The sequence below is a fragment of the Syngnathus scovelli genome, unplaced genomic scaffold (assembly GCF_024217435.2).
Source record: "Syngnathus scovelli strain Florida unplaced genomic scaffold, RoL_Ssco_1.2 HiC_scaffold_25, whole genome shotgun sequence".
Taxonomy (NCBI): domain Eukaryota; kingdom Metazoa; phylum Chordata; class Actinopteri; order Syngnathiformes; family Syngnathidae; genus Syngnathus; species Syngnathus scovelli.
In genome coordinates, this window is record NW_026061342.1 from 742,297 (window position 1) to 761,991 (window position 19,695).

The following is a 19,695-nucleotide window of genomic DNA, read 5'->3' on the forward strand; positions in this document are numbered from 1 at the left end:
CCTCGGGATTCAAGGGATATTGTCTCACCGGTGGATGCACTCCTCCTTCAATTGTGTGGATGTATTTTGATCCAAGGTCACCACAGTCGTTCTTGAAATGCGCCACAGTTGCCTTCTCCAATATAGCGGTCAGTTTCTGCTTCCCATCTGGAGACAGGTCGCTGTTTTGGACCAATTGGATCCGGACGGAATCCACATCGACAGGTTTGTACCATTCATTCAGTGGCATGGTTTTAGTTGGACCCACTCGGACTGTTTTTGCTTTGATGTTTTCCAATCTTGCTTTTACTGGCTGACGCTGATGTGCTGGTTTTGTCAGATCTTCGGCGTCTCTCAATGTCAGTAAATTGCGGGGCCCTTTCACCCAAACGATTCTTTTCCAGACTCCAATCGGCATGCTGGTCACTGATCCATCTGCCATCATAACAGTTAGGTGTCCTATCACTTTCAAGGCTTTGCGGGTCATCGACACCTCGGCTCCGGTATCTACTAAATACGGAGCTCCATCAATATCAGTGTAGAGATTGTCTCCCTCTCTGTACACGCCCGACAGGGTGACCCGCGCCTCCTTTTTACTTATTTTCTGGGCCCAGCAGGGGCCGCAGCCTTGCGAGCCTCTGCCAGGGCCTTTCTTTCTTCTGGTGACATTTTGTCATACACATCTTTTGCCACATAACCAGTTGAATTCACTTTGCCATAAAGTGGTTTGGGATTATCTTGGGTGTTTTGTCTCTTATTTTCATTAGATTTTTGCCCCTTCTCATAAGTTGGTCGTGGTGGTGGTTTCCGACCTGCTTGTGTATCTTCTGTGCGAGTGCGAGTGCTGCCCGATGGATTCGGCTTTTGTCTCTCCATGTAGTGTTTTGTTACTCTGTCCCATTTCTTTATGGATTCTTCGATTCGTGCCAGAGTTGCCTCCGCACCCAGCTTCACAAAAGTGGTGTCCTTGTCCTCGGTAACTGCTCTCAATACTCGCACGTATCTGTTCGGGCTTATCACTTGCTTCAACTTATGCCACACATTCAGCAAGGTGAGACCCTGCTTTAATGCTTCATTAGCTCTGGTTATATGTGCATCTTCGTCATCTTCTTCATCATCCACCCACCTCTGGTAGGCATCCTGGGCTGTCTCATCCCTTCCAATGGGCTCGGCTGTAATATATTGCAGCCACAACTTCTTTGACAACTATCCGCCCGGACTGTCTTTGATTACCAGCCAGGTTGCCAATAAATATTCTTTGATGCTTTCCTTTTGGTACTTTACGCGTACCATTCCTTTTAGAGTTTTAAAGGCTCGTGTCTCTCTTTCCAGGTCATTTCCGGGCATCCCTGTATTTTCCAGATAAGTCGCTCCCAGTTGCGTGGTGCTCGGCTGAGCTTGTTGGGTGAAGTTTCCAATTATGTTGGTTTGTGTGGACATTGCGGGATTAACAGTGTGTGTGTCCAAATCTTCACACGCTCTCAGTTCTGCTTGAGCGGCATCATACACACCCTGCTTCATCCTCCGCAACAATACGTCATACATTACGGTCACAAAGCCTTCCCTAAAATTTTTTGTCAAATCTGTGTAACTTACCAGGGTGTGGTAGGCTGGTGTGTTTAACACATTCATTGCCTCCCTGTAAGTTAGTTTCACCGGGATATCTATATTTCTTTCTATTTTTTCCCACCAGGCTGGCGGGAAAGGGTATTCTTTCTGTCTGACTTCTGGGATGTAAGTTTTCCTTCCATCCTTGGTTTCCACCCATCCTAATTGAACTTCCCTTGCCAGCCTTTCCGAAGCCCGGAAGATGCTTAGCACTGGCTGTTGCTTCTTGGCTCCTTTCCGGGTTGCTCCTAGCACAACTCTCGGTGGGGGGTCATTAAGATCAGGAGGGACCACTGCCGACATCACCGAAGCCTGATTTTCCTCTTCGGAAACCACGTCATCACTTGAGGTGGCCGCCTCCCTGTCTTCTCCCTCTTCATCATTATCACCCTCTTCCTCGTTGGATGTATGAGCATGTTCAGTGGCCCCAACTTCGGTGTTCCTTGATTCTATTTGTTGACGTGGGCCCTGAACTGTGGAGGGTCTAATTTTGGGAGTAGACGTCAGGCGTGCTCGGTAAGAGGTACCAGCCACTTCTCGGTTTGATTTTAAAACCACTCTCCTCTCCCTTTCAATTCTTCTCCCTCTTTCCTGAGGTGGTTTCCCTGGAGCCGGGACCTCGGTTGGTGCCGGATCCGGCCCCCCTGGTTTGGTTATCTCTGGGTTGATTTCGTTGGCCACGGTCTCGTCCTCATCCCCTGTTGTTGGGGATGGTGTCCTTGACCGTACGGTCCTCACTTGCAATACTGGAGTAGAACTTGAGGCTGCCACTTTTTCCTCTTCTGTTCGAATTGCTTTGACCGATGGATGGGGCAGGACTGTCAACTTCTGTTGTGTTTGCTGTTCCATATTCTGCTCTTTCCGAGCCACCAGTAGCGCTTGGTCATATGTGGCTTCCAGAGCTACTAATTCCCTCTCTCTTCTTTGAGAGGCTGATATTGCCAACACAAACTCCAGCCCTTCCACTGCTGTGATCGGGGTGGCTATCTGCAGCTTATAAGCCCCTGCAATTGCTGTTTCTGCAATTTTCCATGACATCCGTCCAGATCTGACGCCATTCACTTCCGTAACTATTCTTCTGGCTCCTCTTTCGATGGCAGCATCCACCGCTTTCTCCAGAATTCTTGTCATCATCTTCAGATAGTCCTGCTGGTCCAGGTCTGCCCTCCACTTTTGCACGACGGCATGTATTATCATGTGGTATTTTGATCTTCCCCCACTTGTGAAGATGAAAGTAAGATCCTCCGGGTCATGCTCCATTTGTCGTCTTGCATCCTGTAGGTCCTCAATATATTTTTCACCGGCCATCAATCTCAGTCGTGAATCAAAGGTCTGGTTCCATGCACGGAATTTGTCGTTGGTGAAAACAATGAGGGGGTCTCCTGTCAGTGACCAAATATCTCCGACAAACTGGCACATCCACACTCCATTACCCACAATCACTTTCTTGGTTGATTCTTCCGGCAAAGACGGTAGGGGGTCTTTTCTAAAGAGGAGATTAAGCTTCGGTGCAAAGGCGCCTCCGCGCCTGGTGTCCTTGGCCTCCCACACCTCCTCTGTGTCCTTGCTAGTGCCCAGTCCTTCTTCTCCGTTAGGCACTTCCTCTTCTTCTTCACTGGAGAATACCGGTTGATCAGTCTTTTTCTCCAAAATACTTCTCATCTTCGCCAGGTGCTGCAGGCACTCGTAATAGCGAGGCACTGCCTTCACTTCTCCAGGTAATGGGGTTGCAAGCTCGCTCTCGATGCCAGCTTCGTTGGTCAGCATTTTCACTATTGAGTCCAAATCTGTACTTGTGCTTATTAATTTTCTCATATTACATTCCTCCACCATTTTTGCCCCCCATTCACACCAGTCAGGTGCTTCTCTTCGAGTGTAGCCCCTTTCAGGGTGGGCTGACACTATTATTGATAGTCCATCTTCTCCTGGTTGCTCGGCAAAAAATCTTCCATCCCTTTCAATGGCTTCTTTCATCCGCGTCGAGAGGCATCCCGCCTCTATCGACGGGTTTCATCCCACTATGTACTCAGTCCATTTCTGAGGCCACTTCTCTAAGCCTCCTCCATACAATATTACACATGCTGGTTCTTCATGTCGTCTTGGAGAGTCTGGATTAGACCCCTCCTTTCCGGTTCCTTTCATAGGATTTCCAGGTTCGGGATCCGATCTCCTTCCACCGCTAGCCATCTTTTCAATGAATAGCAGTTTCTCTAGTTGTAGGGTCGAGCTGTCTCCTTTCGAAGCCTTTCCGTGTGCACTCGGAACAGGGTCGATTCAGCTCTTAGTTACTCAGCGGCACCCTTTGCGTCGCCTCTACTCAGAACACCAATATGAGAACTTTTGCCTCGCTTATTGATGCTCTCAACGGCGGGATGCACTTCTTTTTCTTTTTCTTTTTTCCCCACCAGGTTTTCTACTGACAGGAAATTCTAACAAGGGTACATTCAATTGCAAATTCTAATTCAAACGTTATTGTAGCGAACAGGAAATGACGACTAATCATCAGCCCGAAGCCACTCAGCCTTTCAATTCTTGGGAACCTGTAAGTCACAGAAGGTCTCCAACAGTTAAGAATCATGTACCATACAAGCCTTAGAAGAATTATCTTGGCTGTTTTTCTTCTGCCTGGAGAGTAAGTACAGTTACTACTCCTGGTCAGCCTTTATTGTAGTCTTCAACAGCAGGAAAAAAAAAAAAAAAGAGAAAAGGGCAGAAAGAAGAAAAATCCTTTTGTGAGTTCAGCGGTCAAAAATCTGTAATCCTCTGATGCGTCCGGGAACAAAAATCTTTGTAATCCACACAGGTGTCCGGGAACAAGAGAATTTGTAATCCACACAGGTGTCCGGGAACAAAAAATTTGTAATCCACACAGGTGTCCGGGAACAAAAAATTTGTAATCCACATAGGTGTCCGGGAACAAAAAATTTGTAATCCACACAGGTGTCCGGGAACAAGAGAATTTGTAATCCACACAGGTGTCCGGGAAAAAAAATTGTAATCCACACAGGTGTCCGGGAACAAAAAATTTGTAATCCACACAGGTGTCCGGGAACAAAAAAAAAAAAAAAAAATTGTAATCCACACAGGTGTCCGGGAACAAAAAAATTGTAATCCACACAAGTGTCCGGGAACAAAAAATTTGTAATCCACACAGGTGTTCGGGAACAAAAAATTTGTAATCCACACAGGTGTCCGGGAACAAAAAATTTGTAATCCACACAGGTGTCCGGTGTTAGGGTTTTCCAGGTTATCTTTATCGTAGGATTATGTTGGAATGTAGACTATAATGATTAACCAATCTTGTCTTGCTCTCACAACGTAGTAAAGTAAAGTGGTTGCTTCCTCTGCTTGAGTGACCAGCTGCAGAGGAAGCAATCAAAGTTGTTCTGTTTCCCACAACATCGTAAAACACCCCCTGCTCTGATCTTACCAGAGGCCGGGGGTTCACCAAACCTGTCCACTCTCACCCCCACTCTATTCCTCCTAATAAATATGCCCTTGCAGGAAGGAGACTTTTCAGACTTCATTCGATAATCGCTGTTCAGACAGCGACGAATGGACTCTCCACCTGCAGGTGTCTAAAAGAACTTGCTTGTCTCCTGTTTGGTTCTTGCAAAATAAGTTGGAGTGAGCAAATCTCTAACATCCGGGAACAAAAAAATTGTAATCCACACAGGTGTCCGGGAACAAGAGAATTTGTAATCCACACAGGTGTCCGGGAAAAAAATTTGTAATCCACACAGGTGTCCGGGAACAAAAAATTTGTAATCCACACAGGTGTCCGGGAACAACAACAAAAAAAAATTTGTAATCCACACAGGTGTCCGGGAACAAAAAATTTGTAATCCACACAAGTGTCCGGGAACAAAAAATTCGTAATCCACACAGGTGTCCGGGAACAAGAGAATTTGTAATCCACACAGGTGTCCGGGAAAAAAAATTGTAATCCACACAGGTGTCCGGGAACAAAAAATTTGCAATCCACACAGGTGTCCGGGAACAGAAAATTTGTAATCCACACAAGTGTCCGGGAACAAAAAAATTGTAATCCACACAGGTGTTCGGGAACAAAAAATTTGTAATCCACACAGGTGTCCGGGAACAACAAAAAAAAAAAAAAATTGTAATCCACACAATGTGTCCAGGAACAACGAAATCTTGCAAGGGAGAAATGAAGGTTTATTATAAAGTTAAATTGAGAAAGAAAAAGGAAAAGGAAGAGGGGAGACAAGTCTTCTCTTTTTATCTTTCAAAATAAAAAGGCCTCTCTTCAGTCGGTCTCCTAATTGGTTGCCTTCTCTTTGGCCTTGGTTTTGGCATGAAATCTAAAACATTTGCAGGCTCCTCGTCGACTGGTTCATCTTCTTTATTTATACCCAATATCCGTGCCCATGTACCGGCCCCTCTTTCTTTTGCAAGTTCTGCCGCATACTCTGCGTATACTACAAACATTACTTTTAGCACCCCATACAAGTACAAGCTGTGAAGGATCTCCTCCTTACTCATGCTTAAAGTAATGTGCTGAGGGGTGACGGTCACCGTTTACCATGACACAATACAGTTCTAATCCTCCCGTGCTATCAAGGTTCTTTTCTAGGAAACTCTATTCCTTAAAGAGACTGTACTTATGTCACTCAAGGCCGTTCTGACATTTATTTGTATCAGTGAGCGGAATTAAGACAGTTTCTGGGAAGAAAAAACTGAAAAACTCCACACAGGTTCGTTTTGGAGCTATGAGCAAAACAAAAAAATAAATGTTCTTCTATTGTCTTATTTTTATTTTTTTTCTAAACTTTTAATCACAACCCCCCTCCTACTCGTTGGGCGCCAAAATGTCAAACGCACCTCTCGGATTAAGGTGCCCCCGGCTTCCCGGTAACGGGTTTGTTTTAGCCGGGTTCGGAGAGTCGTCCGTAATCTAACCACCCGAGTTAAATTAACTCCACCGGAATCAATCTAATTTCTGTACGACGCCAATCCCTCTCAAGTCACCCGAAGCTCGTGCCGAGTAACTCAATTCGAGGCAGGACTTCGAAGTGACCGCATCGTATTGATGGCTCCCCGCTAATGTTTGAAGTTCTTATTCGTTACGGATATTTTTTAGATGTCTTTGTTAAGACCTCAGGGATTCGTTTGTATAGCGCACCCAAGCACTAGTTTTGCCGAAGTAAATGTTGATACGGGTCCGTTCCACTTGGTCGCTCATGCAGCGAGCCGACCAACTTTTTTATTCGAAAGAGAATCGAATTAATAAAAGTGTGACAATAATAGCATTTAAGAAGAAAATTAATGCACTTTATATGATTAATTCTAACTTCGTACACGTAGATCTAGCACTTAACCGTCGGAGTTCTTCACCCCTCTTAATTGCTTTAAAAAGAATAACAACTTTCTTAAACCGGATAAAAATGTCGTGCTCTATTTAGATTTGCCCAATAATTACTTTAGAAGGCAAGTCTATTTTTTGATCGTGTCCCGTTTAACTTTTTGACGCGGTCCGACAAATTTAGGAACTGGGCCGCGCCCGACGGACAATCCAAATACTTTTATCCTCCTCCAACTCCAATGATTTATTTTAACCGTCGTCGTTATGTTATTTAAAAAAAAAAAAAGAATTTTCAACCGAATTTACTTTTAACGAAATCCACTCTTCCGAAAGTTATTTAATCCTCTAACTTGCTCGGAGTTACTTTTTACGCGGCCCGTCTAAAAGGGGAAGCGGGCCTGAGCCTTTCAAATAGTTAAATAACTTTCCGTTCTACACAAAACCAATAATCTGATTTAAACACTTCCTTTAATTTATTCAGACGAAACAACTTTCGAACGGATCGAAATTCACTTGTGGCTCAGATAACTACGGAAGTTATTTAAGTCTCTAACTTGTTCGGAGTTCCTTTTTACGCGGCCCGTCTAAAAGGGGAAGCGGGCCTGAGCCTTCGGTTGCATATTCAGTACAAATCCGCGCACAACGAAGTAAGTAATATACAAAACACATTTATTGTAGAAACATGGAATAGAATTACAAATCTCAATTACTCCAGAAACTGAACAATTTCACTCACTGATACCCGTGTTAATAAAATCATTCAATCCCAGAACAATTCGATTGCAAAACACAGTTCATAAAAAAGGGAAGAGGTAAATACCAGCTGCGTGCTATTTTTGGTGGAAGCAAAGTCGAGTGATCAGTTCGATCTTGCTTCTAAAATCCAAATTAGAGAAACAGGCTGGCCACGAGGAAGCCGGCGGCCCGATGACTATTCCCCCCTCTCGCTAAAATACATAAAAACGGTCATCCTCACCTAATTCCTCGTTTAAAGTTGTCCAGTCCAATTTTTGGGAGTAAATCCAAGTTAATTTCAGTCCAGCGATCCTGCGTCTCACACAAAGATCTTTGGGACTTTGGAAAAAAAATCTTGAAACTCCTCCGGGCCTCTTCACGTATGAGCGCTCTTTTGGGGGAAAAAGCCCTGAAGCTGCTCCTGCAGGACCTTTTATAGACCTCTCCGTCCCCCCCCTCCCCTTTCTTTTCTCCTGTACTTTCCCTATAGGGTAAGACTGCCCAGTTTTCCCACGCCTATAGAAGGGACTGGCAAGCTTTCTCACGCCTATAGAGGGAACTGGCCAGTTTTCCCACGCCCATAGAGGGAACTGGCCAGTTTCCCCACGCTTGGTTATCTGTGGCCTTCAGCAGCTGTTTCCGCCCTGACCACGCAGTACTTTCCACCAAATGCACAGCTAGTGGTAAAACCTTTCACTTCCCCTTTTCTTCTCTTTCTGTTACATGAAAATAACTTTTTAAAGTTACGCTTCAATTAACTCTGAAATAAAAATCCAAACCCTTGACCTACTTTTCTAAACAATTTAAGTCACGCCACTATTCTCATAGTGACGGGTTTCTTGATCGAATTGACAAATAATATTGCTTAAAGCGGTTACAGAATACATTTTTAGCCAAGCAAAGAAATAAAAAAATAAAAATCACATTTGTGCTTCTCCAAACAATTTATGTCACGCCCCTATTCTCATAGTGACGGGTCTCTTGATCGAATTGACAAATAATATTGCTTAAAGCGGTTACAGAATAAATTTTTAGCCAAGCAAGGAAATAAAAAAATAAATAAAAATCACATTTGTGCTTCCATGCGTGACTCACACTCTGACACCGTGTTCCTTTTTTATATCTATTTTAACCGGTTCAGCTTATTCTGGGCCCTCTTTTGGTCTCACGTTTTGGTCTGGCGCCATCTTTTGGACAAATTTGGAATTTCAGCTCTGCCAATTTATTCCTGTGAACAATCCATATTCTACCATTTGCACCATCTCTACCCCCATGTTACATGACATCTCCATAGCCGTTTTCTCTGCCATTTTGACCTTGTGTGGATGTTGTTGCATCCCTTGTCTCCGATCCCTAATTAACAGACTAATTACAACTGCTATCTCTCCACCAGCTGAGACTTTCCCATTGCTCCAAAGGGATGACCTTTCGATCGACGCGGGTTCCTTCTCTAGTGACGACCCGGTCGGCGACTCTATTGTGGTAAACCTGTCCGGTTTGTTTCTTGACCCTAGCTTTGCCGATTATGACTCAGTTTCCTCCTGAGTGTAAGTTAGTTCTTGCAAAATGTGATCCCTTGGCTGAAAATCTTTTTGAAGTGGCCATATGGGTGATGGGTTGTTCTCCGGGTACTTATGATAAGACAGGGGGGAATTGTTAGATAAATTGTATATATATGTTATCATGCGTTCCCTAATGAGTACTTATTAATAAAGTTATTGCGCAGAATGCTTGCTGTTTCTTCTTGCAGACATCACCCAGTCCACAACAAGTCAAACGATGCTGTCTGGAGCTTCCTGACCTTCTCCAAGAAAGTTGTTGATGTCTGCACATGTCATTTTGTCTATGCACTCTTTTCACATGACTACTTTGTTTCCCATTGTATTTTGTCCTTGCACACTTTTCGTTTCTCATGGGATCCTGTCTGCGACTTCTAGTTTCACATAGAATCTCGTTTCTTCTCTCATGAGACAAAGCCCACGCTTTCCCCCCCACCTATCAGGGGCTAGTCTCACATTGTAGGTAGGGCATTCCTAAATAAAAAGAGAGGAGTGTAAACAAGACCTTTAGTGTATTTTGGATTGCTGTAAGTCTGGATGCACTCCTCGCGAGAAAAGACTCAACATTCTGTCTCACTGGTTTTGTCTGCTGATCCTTTTGCTGAATCTGAACCTAACAGCCGCTGTTATTTTTTTCCTTTGTCTTGTTGCTTTGCTTTGATGGCTTTTAACTTTCGCACTTACTGGCTTTCTTTGTGGCGCCGTTGTGTGGCAGCCTTATAGGAGCCTATTGAGTTGCGCTCATGTCATCTTTGTGTCTTTTATATACCCGCTCTGTGGTATGAATATTGCTGGGGCCTGAATATCCCCACCCCCGGGATCTATAGTTTCAATGAATCAATGAATGAATCAATCAATCAATGAATCAATCAATGAATCAATCAATGAATCAACCAATGAACGAAAGAATCAATCAATCAATCAATCAATCAATCAATCAATCAATCAATCAATCAATCATCTGACTTAGCTCCCACAATAGCTCCTACAAGATGTCTCTTAGCTGGCTCGTATCTTTGTTTGTTAGCCTTGGAAACTCCTCTATTTTGTTTAGCAGTGTGTCCTCAATTGCTTCTGAGAAACGGTGACACTCTTCAAACCGTTCCCAAATCATCTTTACGCCTCCAGCGGGTAGTGCATGAACCCTTTTTGTCTGTTCTGCAGATCTTGGACCTAGCCACCTTGTTAGTAGGTCGAACTCCTCTGTTGCTGATAAATTTAAGTCTTTAGTTGCGCCAATAAATGATACTTTCCATGCCCAATAGTTTTGCGGTTTGTCGTCAAATTGCAGTAAACCAACGCTGACGAGTTACCGCATTTTCACGATTAAAACGTGCACCGTAATGAAAGGCGCAGTCTCAGTTATGTGTGCCATGACTGGGTTTAACACACATAGGGCACACCGCATCATAGGGTGCGTGTTTTATATATACAATCCACGCCCACGCTCTCAACTACGTCCGCCTTACAACGACACACACATACGCATACACATACACACACGTACACACACGTACACACACGTACACGCATACACGCACACAAATACACACACAAACACACACACACACACACACACACACACACACACACACACACACACACACACACACACACACACACACACACACACACACACACACACACACACACACACACACACACACACACACACACACACACACAGCAGTGACTCTCCAATACACATCGATACCAAATGATCAGGTGACGCTTTCCCGCCTTTTCCGGACAGTATAAAACCTTCTGACCTGGAGATTGGGGTGAGTTACATCTGCTGAAGTTCCATGTGTACTGACCGCCATTAAACAACCCAAGATTTGCCAATAAAGAACCAACCGTTACCCCACATCTTAGTTTTCCTGACCCAACAACGGACATCATCAACACGCAACAGCCGTTGGTGGAATCGAACCCGCACTTTCTTAACTGTGAAGCGGATATGCTAACCAATTCACCAACGAGCCGCCAAAGAATATAAATATTACTATATTGAGTCAAATACAAACCAGATTACAGATACAGGGGAGCCTTGGTTTTCGAGCACAATCCGTTCCAGAAGGCTGTTCGAGAAGTGAATCGTTCGAATTCCGAATCATGTTCTCTCATTACAAATAATGAAAAAAACAAAAATCCATTCCAAGAAAAAAAAAAAAAACGCCCTTTTTAAGCATTTTTTCATTCGCACATTTTTGTCCGATCACGTAACTGCAGCGTGTCGCCGACTGCACAACTGATGGTCGCATTATTGTGACAGAGCTGTCACTAAAATTTAGAATATAGTTTGAAAGTCCTGATGTACTTTCCAAAATTTAAGTGGACCTCAGTGCGCAGGGAGCTTAATTTGGTCGGATCGCGCAACTGCAACTCACCGGGCGCTCACTGTCGCATTGCTTTAGGAGCGTCTTTGTGTTTTGGGATGTTTTTACTGCTCCCACTTGCTTCCTTTGGAGGCATGATTAGAGTTGATGCAATCCTCAGAGTAACGAGAATGTACCGTATTTGCCGGTGTATTAGTCGACCTTTTTCGATCCAAAATCGACTGAAAAAAATCGACCTCGACTTATACACCGAGTCATAAAATTTAACTTCGTATTCATCACTTCAAATGTGATGGTAACCAAGGCCGTTTCTCATGCATCTCATTGTGCGTGGGTGTGCGTCCGTCAGGCTCATCAAACAGCGAGAAACTGAATCATTATAAAGCGTTTGTTGCATTAACACGCATCCTCAGCAACAATTTCAAATATTCTCACCTCAATAATGGACATCGAAAGCCGGGCAGCGACGATGACTGCTAGGGGGAAGTACTGGGTATTGAGCGAATGTGCGAGTCATCGCGCGTCAAGCAACGACAATAACTACCGGTACGTAAACATTCAATCGCCATGTCTAAATGAATGTCATTGGCACTTTGAAAATATTCGGCAAACTTGGCCAGACTTCCAGGGGAAGAGACCGAATTTTCACTTGTTCTGGCCGACCGGAGGAACCAGCCGAGGCGGACACATTACGGCGGTTGAGTCGTTGGCACTTAGAAAATATTCGCCAAACTTGGCCGGACTTGCAGGGGAAGAGGCCGAATTTTCACTTGTGGTGGCCGACACAGGGAACCAGCCGAGGCGGACACTTTACGGCGGTTGAGTCGTTCGCACTTTGAAAATATTTGCCAAACTTGGCCAGACTTCCAGGGGAAGAGGCCGAATTTTCACTTGTGGTGGCCGACATGGGGAACCAGCCGAGGCGGACACTTTACGGCGGTTGAGTCGTTGGCACTTAGAAAATATTCGCCAAACTTGGCCGGACTTCCAGGGGAAGAGGCCGAATTTTCACTTGTGGTGGCCGACACGGGGGACCAGCCGAGACGGACACTTTACGGCGGTTGAGTCGTTCGCACTTTGAAAATATTCGCCAAACTTGGCCGGACTTGCAGGGGAAGAGGCCAAATTTTCACTTGTGGTGGCCGACACGGGGAACCAGCCGAGGCGGACACTTTAAGGCGGTTGAGTCGTTCGCACTTTGAAAATATTTGCCAAACTTGGCCAGACTTCCAGGGGAAGAGGCCGAATTTTCACTTGTTCTGGCCGACATGGGGAACCAGCCGAGGCGAACTCTTTATGGCGCAAGAGCCGTTGGCACTTAGAAAATATTCGCCAAACGCTCTCGATGGGACAGAAGACGACCTTATCTGGGAGGAGGAGGAGGAAACTGAGGATAGAGAAGACCAAGAAGATGCCCTTTATGACGACAAACTAAACGAAAACGAATGGAACGAGCTTTTCGGAAATAGCGACGAAGACGAATTTTGAACTCGATGTACCGGCAATCACTTTATAATTATAATTTGTTGTTTCTTAACTAAAAATAAACCAGTTTCTAAGAGTGTTCATTGTTGTTAGTCTCTCTCGGCGCGTAAAATCACAGGGTCATGAAGTAAATTTAAAATGGCGTATAGATCGCTCGCTACAAACTCGCAAATTTGAACACATTTCGTCAATAAATTTCGCATATTTCTGATTGAATTTTGAAGTTTAATATAATGCAACAATTGAGCTCGACTTATACAAAGGATATATCATAAAATCGTAAATTTCCGTCGAATTTTAGGGGGTCGACTTATTCACCGAGTCGACTTATACACCAGCAAATACGTTAATAACAAACTGAGTCAATTCTGCAGAAAAGATAATTGGAATCAACCTCCCATCTATCCAAGACTTGTACCTGTCCAGGACCAGGAAACGTGCAAGTAACATCTCAACAGACCCTTCGCACCCAGGTTGCAGCCTGTTTGAACTACTCCCCTCCGGACGCCATTATAGAGCTCTGTACACTAAAACCAGCAGACACAGAGACAGCTTCTTCCCCCAGGCTGTCGCTCTGATGAACTCACACCACTCTTAGAGTCTCAGAGTCATTACTGTGCAATAACATCCCGCTTGCCACACTTTTTTTGTCTACACTGTTTGTACTATGTGTCCTCTCTGCATCCATTGCAGCCTGGTCATCCTAGATGAGGGACCCTCCCATCGGTGGTCTCTTCTCAAGGTTTCTCATTTCCCCTAGCTGGAGTTTTGAGTTTTTCCTTGCCCTCTTGGGAGTTTAAGATCAGTTGGTGTTTGAGAATATCTTTCGTTCTTCACATGTCCTGAGTGTTGTTGTTAGTCATCCAAATGTTGAACAGAGGCTGTGATTTACCGAAGTCAAATTCCTTGTTTGGCACGCTCAAACATGGCGAATAAAAAACTCTTGAATCTTGAATCTTGGCATGCGGGTCCTCTCGGTTCATCTCGCGAGGTTCGACAACCGAATTTTGTCCCACATCCGAAGCAAAAAATTCCGGAATTTTTTGTTCAAATAACGATTTGTTCGAGAACCGGGATGTTGGAAAACAGTTGTACCACTCCAAAACAATTTAAAGCAAACCTTCGATGAGAATGGGATTTGAACCCATGCGTGCAGAGCACTATGGATTAGCAATCCATCACCTTAACCTCTCAGCCACCTCATCTTGTGTTGACAAGTCATGTTACGTACGTTGTGCCAAGATACTTTGGATGTGAAGCTTGTGAAAATCCGACGAGGATGTGATATGAAATGATGAGTGGAGAGCACAATGGAGTAGCAACCCATCGCCTAAATATCTCAGCCATCGCATCTCATGCATGAGTTGAATAGGCGACATGATATGGTATGTACAGTGTAGTATATGCCGCAAGGTAAAATGATACGATACTTTGGCTGTGTAATGAAGAAAAGGTAAGCCACAAAATAAGTGACACTGTAAACAAAGAAAAACGTTTTTTCAATGTTGTCTCACCCCAAATCTTTGGGATCATCGGATCTGCACAGTTGAATAGTTCCACCAACATTTTAACATCAACATTCTTTCATGGTCTGCCTGGGTGTCTTGGCTGAAGATCCTAAAGAAAAGACCCTAAACTTATTGTATGCGATTGCATATTGGTCATGATCGTATAGCGTTGTGGCCGTAGCATCACCGGAACGAATCTGGGTCATGGCGTAAGTAAATTACCTTGCTGAATTTGTCCGTTGTTCACTGTTGCCAAACAGCCTTCTGTTAAACACAGACTTCCAGACACGTCCACCTATGTTTTAACATCAACATTATTTCATAAAGTTCGTCCAAATTCATCTTGGTGAAACTCCCGCAAGTGTTCCCATCTTTTTTTAGGCCTGTCTTCCACGAGGCAGCGGTAGACACAAAATTATGATCCTGAAAGGACACGCCCAAACTGGCTATATCAATCTGAATTCATTAATCACTAAAATGCAGTCCTCAGGTCCATGTCATATTCGCTACCAATCGGAATGTAACGGAGTCAGCTAATTTACTACGTGGCTCGTTGGCCTAGCGCAGGGGTCACCAGCCTTTCTTAAACCGAGAGCTACTTCCTGGGTACTGATTATGGCAAAGGGCTACCAGTTTGAAGCACACTTCTGAAATAGCCAATTTGTTCAATTTGGCTTTCACCATGTGTTATTATTGTCATTTCCAGTTCACATGTAAGTGTGATTTTAACAAGAATAGCAAAAATACAGTCAAACCTTGGTTTTTGACAACAATCCGTTCCAGAAGGCGGTTCGAATAGCGAATCGGTCAAATTCCGAATCTATTTTTCCCATTAAAAATAATGGAAAAAAATAAATTTCGTTTCAAGACAAAAACCCACGCCTTTGTTTAAAGCATTTTTTCATTTGCGCATATTTGTCTGATCGCGCAACTGCAACGCACCGCCGAAGGCGCAACCGTAGAGCGTCGCCCACCGCGCAACTGCACCGCGCTTGTTGCAATAATGTGACAGAGCCGTCGCTGAAATTTAGAAAATATTTTTGAAGTTCTGATGGACTTTCCAAAATTTAAGTGGACCTCAGTGCGCAGGGAGCTTAATTTGGTCCAATCGCGCAACCGCAGCGCGCCAGGCGCTCGCTGTCGCGTTGCTTTAAGAGCGTCTTTGTGTTTTAGGATGGCTTTACCGCTCCCACTTGCTTTCTTTGGAGGCATGATTAGGGGTTATATATTACTCAAAGTAACGAAAATACAATAACAACGAAGTCAGTCGGCATCCGGGCCACACGGTCGAGTTTTCTCGGGTCCTCCCGGCTCATCTCGCGAGGTTCGACCTCCGAATTTTTTTCGACAACCGAAGCAAAAGAATCTCAATTTTTTTTTTTTCGAATTCCGATTTGTTCGAGAACCGGGACGTTCGAAAACCGAGGTTTGATTGTAAAATAAATAGATGCAGTTCACTGACAAGTGTTGCTATTTGAGATCATTTTAGAGCAGTCCTGCGGGCGACTCATGCGGTCCTCACGGGCGACCTGGTGCCCGTGGGCACCATGTTGGTGACCACTGCTCGACAGTGTAGAGCGCACGTAGAGTGCTTGGAACATAAGCACTCACAGCACAAAGCAGGTGATAAAAAGTGCAGTGGGACACCATGGAAAAATATTTAAGAGGGTTGAAAAAAACGGCAGAAAGAGACGGAGATACGAGAATTGAGAGTCACACGAAAGCTAAGGCAAGGCAATACTATGACGAAGCGTACGTAGCGCTCGGCTTCAGTGTGACTACGATGGGAGACGAGGAAAGACACCGGTGTGTTTACTGTACCTTACAATGTATGAAGCGGACAGTATGAAGCCAAATAAATTAAGGTGGCACTTATGAAGTCATTGCACCCCAATCACGCTGATAAGATGTGTCAAATGCACCTCTTTCCATAAGGTGCCCCTGGCTACCCGGTCACGGGTTTGTCTTAGCCGGGTTCGGAGATTCGTCCGTAATCTAACCACCCGAGTTAAATTAACTCCACCGGAATCAATCTAATTTCTGTACGACGCCAATCCCTCTCAAGTCACCCGAAGCTCGAGCCGAGTAACTCAATTCGAGGCAAGACTTCGAAGTGACCGCATCGTATTGATGGCTCCCCGCTAATGTTTGAAGTTCTTATTATGTTACGGATATTTTTAGATGTCTTTGTTAAGACCTCAGGGATTCGTTTGTATAGCGCACCCAAGCACTAGTTTTGCCGAAGTAAATGTTGATATGGGTCCGTTCCACTTGGTCGCTCATGCAGCGAGCCGACCAACTTTTTTATTCGAAAGAGAATCGAATTAATAAAAGTGTGACAATAATAGCATTTAAGAAGAAAATTAATGCACTTTATATTATTAATTCTAACTCCTTATATGTAGATTTTGCACTTAACTGTCGGAGTGCTTCACCCCACTTGATTGCTTTAAATAGAGTAACAACTTTCTTAAAACGAATAAAAATGTCTTACTGTATTTAGATTTGCCCCGTAATTAATTTGGAAGGCAAGTCTATTTTTCGATCGTGTCCTGTTTAACTTTTGACGCGGCCCGACAAATTTAGGAACTGGGCCGCGCCCGACGGGCAATCAAAATACTTTTATCCTTCACCAACTCTAATAATCCATTTTAACCATCGTCGTTATTTTATTTAGAGGAAGTAAATTTTCAAACGAATTCACTTTTAACGAAATTCACTCTTCCCTTAAATATCTACGAAAGTTATTTAATTCTCTAATATGTTCGGAGTTACTTGTTACGCGGCCCGTCAAAAGGGGAAACGGGCCTGCGCCCTTCAAATAATTAAATTACTTTCAGTTCTACACCAACCCAATAATCCGATTTAAACACTTCCGTTAATTTATTCAGACGAAGCAAACTTTCAAACGGATTGAAATTCACTCGTGTCTCAAACAACTACGAAAGTTATTCAATTCTCTAAAATTGTCTGATGTTACTTTTATTTATTACGGTCCTATGTTATACCATAATAAACCCCCGTACATTAATCAAATCGTCAAATCAACCCCAAACCATCGATTGCACATTCAGTACAAATCAGCGCACAACGAAGTAAATAATATACAAAACACATTTATTGAAGAAACATGAAATAGAATTACAAATCTCAATTACTCCAGAAACCGAACAATTTCACTCACTGATACCCGTGTTAATAAAATAATTCAATCCCAGAACAATTCGATTGCAAAACACAGTTCATGAAAGAGGGAAAAGGTAGACACCAGCTGCGTGCTATTTTTGGTGGAAGCAAAGTCGAGTGATCAATCCGATCTTACTTCTAAAATCCAAATTAGAGAAACAGGCTGGCCTCGAGGGAGCCGGTGGCCCGATGACTATTCCCCACTCTCGCTAAAATACATAAAAGTCGTTTTCTCTCACCTAGTTTCTCCTGTAAAGTTGTCCAGTTCAATTCTTTGGAGTAAATCCAAGTTAATTTCAGACCAGCGATCCTGCGTCTCACACAAAGATCCCGGGACTCTGGAAAAAATCTTGAAACTCCTTCGGGCTTCTTCACGTATGAGCGCTCTTTGGGGGGAAAAGCCTCGTAGCTGCCTCTGCAGGACTTTTTATAGACTTGTCTGGTACCTATATCCTCTCTATAGGGTAAGACCGCCTAGTTTCCCACGCCCTATAGAATTTGGTCAGTTTTCCCACGCTGTATAGGGTTTGGACAATTTTCCCCCGCTCGTACACCTGCTGTCCTTCAGCAGATGTTTCCGCTTTGACCACGCATTACTTTCTCCGAACCCGGCTAAGACAAACCCGTTACCGGGTAGCCGGGGGCACCTTATAGAAAGAGGTGCGTTTGACAAAACATATATACTTCATCATATCAATCAATGTGTAAATAATTTACCCAAACATAGTTGCTCAATCAGAGCACAGACACAGCACACAGAGCTTTGTGACTTTCACTTACACATAGGCAGTGAGCACAGGCGCGGCACACAGAGCTCAGTTAAGTTCCATGACACATAGTCACAAAACATTCAGTAAATAACAGGACATTCAGGTGATAACAGAACACACCTTATCCTTCCCTCCCATTCCCTTCCAAGTTCCTGCTTTTGGTCAGTATAAAGCCTTCTGATCTGGAGTGTGACGTTGTTTCATCTGCTGAAGTGCCTTGTGCACTGACTGCCATTAAACAACCTAACATCTGTTACAAAAACTGTTACTGCACATTTTTGTTTTCCTTGCTTAACGATGGACATCTTGAACAAAACGCAACAGGCCGTTTTAGCTATAGTATTTGTTAGGGTTTTTCAGATTATCCTTATCGTATGATTATGTTGGAATGCAACCGGTAATAAATAACCTACCTTGTCCCATCCTCCACAAGGTCGTAAAACATCCCCTGATATGTTTTGACTAGAGGACAAGGGCTTTCTATTCAGCCTACTCATACCCCCACTCTGTTTCTCTTAATAAATATGCCCTTGCAGGGTGGAGAGTTCAGACCTCCATTCGAACATCGCTGTACGCACAGCGACGAATGGACTCTCCACCTGCAGTGAGCGAATCTTTAACATTTTGGTGCCGAAACCCGGGATCCCTCATACCCGCTATCTGTCTGATGAAGAAGGACGTGCTGCATTGTCGACAAGCCAGCGTCCATTAGGAGGACCTGGAGAAGAAAGTCCTGGGAAGAGAATTCTTCGCTGGGCCAGCATCTTAGGTCTGCCTTCGTCTGACAGAGGTGGATTGACGGGACCCGGCAGTGCAACGAACCAAGGGGGCAAGTAAGTTAAAGGCCTGAAGTTGTGTGATTGTGTTGTTGTTTGTTAAACGCGTAAAAAAGGTGCACGAGAGATACGGCTTTGGTTTTTGTTCTGGTATCATGCAATGTATATCTCACTAGTAAGCGTAAGTGTGACCAGGTCATGTTTTGGGTCAGGTTCGTGAGGAATTGTTTGGGCCTTGGTCCATGAACGTAGACTAATTGGCACGAGACACATCTGGTTTCCATTAACAACTGACAAGATATGCACCGTGTAGAGTTGGGGAGGCTGACTGTGGGGTCATAGATTGTCCAGCAGCCCCGTGTGCGCCCACCCAAGTGAGGAAAGGAGTGCTTTCTCGTAAATAATGAGGAGATCCGTATTGGGA

The 19,695-nt window shown here is 44.1% G+C and overlaps 1 non-coding gene and 1 pseudogene across 1 annotated transcript; one reads left to right on the forward strand and one right to left on the reverse strand.

Annotated features, from left to right (window-relative positions):
- The window catches only part of LOC125993026 (janus kinase and microtubule-interacting protein 3-like), a 128,075-nt pseudogene that overhangs the window by 29,080 nt on the left and 79,300 nt on the right, over positions 1-19,695 (forward strand).
- trnas-gcu (transfer RNA serine (anticodon GCU)) lies at positions 14,155-14,236 on the reverse strand. The gene has a single exon. It is a non-coding gene; the product is annotated as a tRNA-Ser (tRNA).